Source organism: Puma concolor, chromosome A3 (genome assembly GCF_028749965.1).
Source record: "Puma concolor isolate L17-30 chromosome A3, mPumCon1.1.hap2, whole genome shotgun sequence".
Lineage (NCBI taxonomy): Eukaryota > Metazoa > Chordata > Mammalia > Carnivora > Felidae > Puma > Puma concolor.
This window is the reverse complement of record NC_141669.1, coordinates 63,197,952-63,206,462: the sequence shown is the minus strand read 5'-3', so window position 1 is coordinate 63,206,462 and position 8,511 is coordinate 63,197,952. Positions and strand designations below refer to the sequence as shown.

The window sequence follows — 8,511 nt, the reverse complement described above, 5'->3', positions numbered from 1 at the left end:
GACTACAAATAGAAACTAAGCATCTTAGTGATCTTAATACATCTATCTACATGTATATATTACACATATCTATGTACCTCTGAAGGATCCAGAATCGGAAACTTATTTAAGTCATCTTCCTACTAACTCAGGTATCTCCTAGAACTCCGCAGTTAAAGAAGACAGGGATTTTACGTGATGATGATCTTAAATTTTGACATGTGTATTAATTACTCACCACGGATAGCCGTAAAGATGGTGTATGTTCTTTTTCTTGCCGGGTCACTTCCTATCATGAATACTTATTCTTGCAGTAGAAAATTTGCTATCAGCCAGGCCCTAGCCAGTCAATTAATCAGTAAGTATTTTTTGATCAAGATACATGGAGGTGGTGAAGTGGGTATGAAGCATAGCCGCTGCCTTCAAAACACTTACAGTTCAGTGCATGAAACCAAAATTGAGCTTGAAATCACTTGGCAGAGAGCACTGGAATTTGAAACACCAGATAAATATTTGTTACTTCATTTAAGCTGGCTTGTATTGGCAATAACATGTATAAAGCTGATAAATTAGTCCTCTCTGAAGTAGTCCAAGAAGGCTTAATGAAAGAGGTGACACTTCATCTGCACATTGAAGGATGGACAAGACAACGGGGGAAGGAAATAATGGGGGAAGGAGGGCAATTTGTGCAGGGAGGAGGGCAAATGCAAAGACACGAGCCAAGAGTTTATGTGTGATACTCTTCACAAGTGTCATGAGTATATCTGTACATATGCAGATACCTGAGTATCTGTTTGAGTATATCAAACAGGCACACAGTGCTCAGAATAATGGCCTTCCCTCAGGAAAAATAATCAGTGGTCAGCAATATAGATTCAGTGTCCTAGAAACTTGGGCCCAAGGCACTTATAAAACAAAAGGATGTGACAGGGGACTCACCCCACTGAGTCCATAGGCCCAAGATAGCAATCATCCCATAAAGTGTGCATTACTCCCCTGCAAGCTCTGAGTTGTTGTCTCATTTCACAGATGAGGAAAGTTCAACCTAGAGAGGTGGATATGCCAAGAGTCACTATCGGCTGAGCCCAGGCAGTCCACCCTAAGAGTCCAAGCATGTTCACCCAAACCACACTTACCTTCTAAAAAGTGGCAATTATGAAAGATAAATAAACAAAAACATGTATTCCATGAAAGGCCAGAGACTCGTCGCACAGAGATAAATAATGGTCATATTGGAAAGCAAATGATAAAATTGGTGAGCTTTGCTTTAGGAAAACCCTATTAAAATCCAAGCCTTTTCTTTTAAATGTTTAGTTATTTATTTGGAGAGAGAAGGGGAGAGCGTGAGCCAGGGAGGGGCAGAGAGAAAGAGGAAGGGGCAGAGAGAGAGGGAGAGAGAGAATCCCAAGCAGGCTCTGTGCTATCCAGCACAGAACCTGACACAGGGCTCGATCTCATGAACCGTGAGATCATGACTTGAGCTGAAATCAAGAGTCAGACGCTTAACTGACTGAGCCACTCAGGTGCCCCTAAAATGAAAACCTATTAAACAAATATATTAGGGAGCAATTACTCAAAATATGGCGGTTCTCACCATGGGGTTACTATAACCAGTAAGATCTCCTGGCATACTTAAAATAGGACTCCATTTACAACGCATTTCAGCCATGCTATAAAGAACAAAGTGAGTTGCCTAACACCAAAGTCTTTTAAGCCAATTCGTTACAATATTACCTGACATCAATCTTGCTCAGTACTGTACAACAGAAATATAATGTGAGCCACATATATAATTTTAAATTTTCTAGTAGCCACATTTTAAAGAAAAAGAAACATATGAAAATGATTTTAATAATATATTTTATTGATCCAAAATATCTAAAATATTATCATTCTGATAATCAATATAAAAACTGAGATTTTTTTTCACTTTTTTGTGTTAATTTTTCAACATTTGGTATGTATTTTACATTCAAAGCTCTTGCCAACTAAGATTAACTACATTTTAAGTGCTTAGTAGCCACATACAGCCAGTGGCTACTGTAATGGATAGCACAGATCTAACTCTTTACATCTCTATTTTAAGGTTGCACTTGGCTCTTATTGGAACAGACTATTGGGAATGCATACTGGTTCTTTAGTTCCAGGAACCATCTGTATACATGTATTTAATTCCATATATTTAATTTCTTCCTAAGAGCTGTCCTAATCATACTGACCTACACGGAGGTAAGCACTGACAGATATAATTTTGTGGATACGACTTTACAGCAGGAATATAGCCAGGCATTGTCGTCTCTTCTGGTGTGGTTGGCTGACGTATGAAGTACGGTTGAAGCTTGCCACCTGAAGTCTTGGATATGAAGACATTTCTTTTTCTTCATTAATTTTAAGGCAGCAACTTCCAAAAAAGTATTGGAAACAATTATGGCAAGCAGAGTGGGAAAAAGGTAGGTAAGTTCATTGCACTAGGAACCTAAGCATTAAAAACTCAATACAATACATTGCAAAAAAGAAAGGAAGGGAAGAGGAGGGGTGAGGAAGGGGAAGGAGAAGGGGAAGAGATGAGAAAAGACGAGAAGAGACGAGAAGAGACGAGACGAGAAGAGAAGAACGATGGCAACACAGACTTTCTCTGTGAAGGAAAACGAAAGTTGCAGATATTCAATGGGAAGAGAAGTTTCTACCATACAGTTTGGGCAAAGAAAGTTTTCTAAGTAAAACAGCTCTACTCCTTGCTGAGAGATGTTTTGATTCTGTAGCTACATATAAAATTTTGGCTAAAAGATCTCTTTAGTTATCAGCACCCAGAAATACTGTCATTAACTCTTTGTGATTGCCCTTCATCCACTCCGTTCACAGACCTCCAGCCCTGAGAATGACTGCTGGGCAAGTCAGAGCTGTGCATCTGCACCTAGCAAATGATCTACTTCTCCAGCATGGATTGGATCCCATCAGAGCCCTACAGCGCAACTTCATCCCTTAGACTTCTTCCAAGGGCTTCTGCTGTGGGGGTGGGGGAGTCCTCTAGAAGGCCAGCTAGCCCAGAAACATTCATATCTATATACATTCAACTTGACAGCCCTAAAGTTCTTCAAAATAAATGAAACAAGTTTAATATTCTCGGGCAGGGATCATTCCTAGAGACAAGTTGTCGACACGTTCACCGCACACTGTCCAACAAACCACGGGGGAGGAAAAGAGTGCAAGGTGATCTGGTGAAGTGGGCAGCACACCAGCATTGTGCAGAGGTATCATTCCCCATTCCCCTGCCTGTTTTGTTAACTGGGAAACAATAACCTTCTAAAATCTCCCAAGGAACGAAAATAACCTGAAGACTCTGGGGAGCTGTATATTGGCAACGGTTCAACAATAAACAAAAGGAACAATAAGTGAAGGTTTTAATTAGATCGTTTAAATTGGGTGTGTAAAGAAACTATATGAGAGAGCAGATATTATAATTTATCAAATGTGGAGTCCAGATACAGACATTGCAAAACAAAATCAGGCAGAAGACCTAAAAATATTGCGTGGCTGGATCTTTTCCCTCAGTGCTTCAAGTCTGCATTCCTTCTACCCATGATGCCCCATTGATTTGCAATTTAAATTGTGGTATCTGTACCACATTTATCGCACCTATTGCTTATCCGCATATAAATCTATTTTAGAGCTGAGCACTAAGTTAGAAAGATTTGTTATAAATGTCTTATTTTAATATTTTATGCATGTACTATAATTTGATTCAAAGTGCTGTTTGTCTAAAATACATAACGATGTGTGCTGTGATCGGGCTTCTGTTCTTCAGGAAATATATTTAAGGCAAAACAATTAACTCATCTGTGCATAACACTTGCAGAGTCTGCTCATGTTTTGAATCACTTTAATGTACATTCATCTTCCATCCCCTCTTTCTATGGAATCTTGTTATGAGCCGGGGTATGGGCATCTCATCTCCCCTAGGTCAAGGTGAGAATTCCTTGAGAATTTTCCCCTCGATCTCACTTTCTATGGTAAAAGAAACCTTTTTTGAAGTCAGCAGGGTATCTCCATGTAGACTTATGATAAAGGGGCCCAAGAATCTGAATGCAGGAAAGGAAATAAATATTTACCAAGCTCCTACTAATGCTAGAGCATCACTGTCCTAGAGCCTTTAAAGATTTCTTCACACACACAAAAAAACCTCTGAGGTAGCTGTTATAATCTCCATCTTGCAGACAGAGTCACTGAGGCTCAGGGAAGATATATAAATTACCAAGGCCTCCGTGGACAAGTGGTGGAGGCTCTCGGACCCCAAATCCCTGCTCTTTCCACACACCATGCTACCACCAGTGCATTCTACCTTAATATAACATAGTTGAAAATATAAAAGCTAAGTTTTATGATACATCACTCAGTTCTGTTTTCCAGCTCATTGGAAACATCCACCCATGTCTGGTGAGTGACTGAAGAATTTGCACTTTCCATGCAATTCCTATAGTCTCCTGAAGATGATGAGTAAACACAGCAACATTTAAAAATAGTTGTGGGGCACAACTCTTGGTTTCAGCTCAGGTCATGATCTCACAGTTCATGAGATCGAGCTGCACATTGGGCTCTGAGTGCTTGGGATTCTCTCCATATTTCTCTGCGCCTCCCCCACAAAATAAATAAATAAACTTAAAAATAGTTGTAATTGTGTGTAAGTACATAAATGCATAAGTAAAATGAAAAGTAAAGAGATAAAAAGATAGAACCGGTCTAAGTTGTGTGCAGGCATTCACATACTGATACAAAGATTGACCACACAAAGTGGAGAGCAAACCAATCCTCCCCACCCCAGACCCCAAAAATGTATTTTATTAGCAAAACTAGGTAAAGTTTTAAAAAAGTCTTCCCCAAGGGGTTAAATGCCCCTATTATAACCTCTCACAACACCTAGCAGCTTAGCCCTTATCATATTTGCAAATTTTATATTTGTGGAACTATTTGCTTAATGTCTGCTCCTCCTGTAGATTATATTTTTTTTCCCTTCTGCACCATCCCTAGTCCCTAGCACATAACAGATACTCAACAATCATTTCTTAAGTGAAGAACAACGGAAGGATTGAATAAATTGTGTACTCCTGCTGTTCATTTCATACAATTTGTATCATAGAGGACTTAGGTCCATATAACCAAAGCCAGCTGATAAAACCATATCCCTCTTCCATATCAGTTGCCTTTCCTGGTCCTTGCTCTGAAACCTGCTCCTTGTCATAGCCCGGAAAGCCCGGAACCAGCCTCAAGTCCCATTACCAAAATGAAGGGCTTGGAGCAATTACTCTGATTTATCCTATATGGGAAAGTGCTAAGGTACATGTGTATGTGCCTGTGTCTGCGTGTGCACATCTGTGGGGGTACACACATGTGCATGTACACACAAAGGTGAACTCTCAGGGCAGGGAGAATAACACGGCTGGCTTTTCTTTACTGGTTACATGTTAATTCCTACCTCTCAAATGGGAACAGTGGTCACCTGAGGGTAAGAATCTTGATTGTCAATCTTTGTAACCCTGGCTCTATGTATGAGGCTGACACATTGTGAGATCTCAGCAAAAGAAATCGTTTGAACTAGGTCCCTGAAGGCAGTGTCCAGAAAAGAAGCCCAAAATTATTCAGTTGGGGTAAGCATGCATCCTTCTCACAAACTTCAAACCGAAAAAAAAAAAAAAAAAAAAAGCTTTGGCACCTCCATAGGGAGGTCTCATCCTAGGACCTCTCAGTTGCTCTCTCTCATATCTCCTGCCACACCCACCAAGAGCTTATAAGTCTGCCAGGAGAGATGGAAGTGCCAACCATTTGCCAAAGTCTGCATTCAGCCCATGCTCCTCTCCTTCCACTCCTGCCATGCCTTGCTGGCAAGGGACTGTCGGATACCAGATTCATTGGTCCGAAAAGCCTTATGTTCACCAGTAAGGAAATGTATCTCCTCAGCCAAAATCCATGTGAATACTGACGTTTTAATCTTAATTGTTAGTTAATTTTCTTCAAACACGAATTCACTAGTGCTTTTGGCAAAAGCCTGTGGTTTGTGCTAATTCAATTGAATTCATTGAGCAATATACTGAGTTCCTACTATGTGCATGTAACACAGGAGACAAAAAAATACATTAGTGTCTACTTTCAAGGAGATCTAATAGGGAAGACAGATGTGTATGCAAATAACTACCACACAGCTACTTGTCCTCTCGGAGTTCTAGACTTTGATAACACACAATTTGTGTCTTGTGTCTTTTTTCCCAAGAAAATGTCTTACTACTGGGCCCACTGGCAGTTCTAAAATGTCTATATAGAAAAGATTTAGGGACAAGAATTTGGAAAGAGAGGAGCGCTTGAAGCTGCATTAGCTATAGCTATGTATGTAAAACTAGAAAAGTCAGCTGTGCACTTCAAAGACTAAGAAGGCATGTTGGAGGCTTGGTGTGAGGATGGGATGGCCCTGAGCACCACTGGATAAACTTTCTTTCCTGGTAACCATCACAATCTATAATTACCTTGTTTACATTTTCTTGATGATCTGTCTTCCTTACTAGAATATAATCTCATGTAAGCAGCCAAGACGTGTCTGCCTTCTTTACTGCTGCATCTTCAGTGGCTTCTTGCACAACATAGGCTCTGGATGAGTATTTTTGAAAAAATGTGTAATGAACATCAGAGAATACTGAGCTCATCAGAAAAAAAAATGCGTACTGGTCTCACACTTGTCTAAGCCTAACTCTATGAAGAGAAATAGATATAGATCTTCTCGTTGGGGCAAAATGGCATTCCGAAGAAGGAGTATCATCACCGCTTTGCCCGAAGTAAGTATTTCGGGACGTGTCATTTCTGATGGACAATAGGGTGGTAATGGCTGCACCTCCATCTCGTACTTAAATGCCTTTGAATGAAAAGCACACAGTAAAGAAGAACTAGGAATATCATCACCAAAGGACCTGTTTAGATGTCAAGTTACTACCATTGGAAAAACACCCTAATCAGTCATACTCACGTTCTCGAGAAGTAGCCCGTGGTGCTCCTGGCCTCACCACTCCATCCAAAGGCTTACTTGTCAGTGTGCTTATATCTGCCTTTTCTTCAATATATAAAAACCCTGAAGAAGAAAAAGTCCCTGCTGAGACCACTTGTTTTGCATCCTGGGAAAGACTCAAGAGAATTGTTCACCTATTAATGACAGAATTTTTCATGCTCATTAAATCCCATTGTTTCATATACGACCTTGTGCATGGTATATTCCCTTTCCAATGTTCTTGATCTCTCTTGATCTTAAAGGCACAGAACAGCGATTTCTCTATTTCCTATCATGAGAACTCAAAGGGATATCTACCTCTGGAAATTAACTGTGCAGTTTTACAGGAAGTGATAATGAGAACAAAAAACACTTCTTTTCTCCAAGTTGGATCTCCATCAAAATAGTTGGAAAGCTTAAAACTGAATAGCAAATCATTTCTAAAAAGAAAAAAAAAGCAATTGGGTAATGATAGTTAATTCCTCTCTTATACTAATTATTTACATATGGGTTGCTCATTAAAAGTCTGTATTCAGGCTAGAACTTTATGCTAGAGGAAAGAGGCAGCAGATTAAAAAACTCTTTAGTCCAGAGAAAAATGCTCCTTTCCACATGAAGACAGAAGCCTGAATCCCAGGTAGCCACTGTATTTATAAATGCCAATGATTACAAGGTGAGAGTGGGTGGCTTTGTTCGTTAAATCAGAGAATTGTGGAAAGGATCTTATACATTGCCTAGTAAAAGGTAGGCTCATTAAATTGTTGTTCCATTATCCACTATCCAAATCCATCCCAAACAGAGAAAAAAAATCAAAAATATAATGATGGTTTTGGTGTCATCTTTGAAAATAAAAGGCAGAAAAGCTAGAGTGGTCCATATCTACCTGGAGTATATGTTGATCTAGTATATAACTATGTTATACCTGTGCTTGTCTTGGGCTACACTCTTCCATTAGAGATCCATTCCCAGTCCATCATCATTGGCCAAGGCCAAGGAAGGGGATGGATGGTGGTCATATTTTTTCACTCAGAGGCGGTGCCCCAGCAAAATCATGTGGTACTAAAGAACACACTTCAGCCAACTTCCAATCCATCGCCTAATTTTACTCCTTATCTAAACTATTTCCCTCATCGAAGTCATCTCAGACTATAAATTACTGTTACCATGTTTATTTATATTTACTTGTTGATCATCTATCTGACCATGCCATTAAAAAGTAATCACCATATGTGCAAAGACCTTGTCAGTCCACTAGAACCTAGAGATAATTGCCCATTTCCTATTTCTGCCAATCCTTCATTCCTAAGACTTTGAAAATGGATAATGGAAATTTCCCTGACTGCTCTGTCAATGTCATTTTAATTCCATTACATGCAGTGTTTTTTTTTTTTTTTTTACTCATCAGCAGAAAACTTTACTTCTTACCACACATGGAACCTTCGACTCTCCATGCCCTAACTGGTTGCAGCAAACAGAAAAATTCTCAAATGAGTGGGAAGTCAAGAGGA

General features: G+C 39.6%; 1 long non-coding RNA gene across 1 annotated transcript in view; it reads right to left on the bottom strand.

Annotated features, from left to right (window-relative positions):
* Nucleotides 1–6,948: 6,948 nt before the first annotated feature.
* The window catches only part of LOC147582503 (uncharacterized), a 96,876-nt gene continuing 95,313 nt past the window's right edge, over nt 6,949–8,511 (bottom strand). The window contains exon 3 of the long non-coding RNA XR_015248733.1: nt 6,949–7,087. This is a non-coding gene — a long non-coding RNA (uncharacterized LOC147582503). The remainder of the gene's footprint in view (nt 7,088–8,511) is intronic.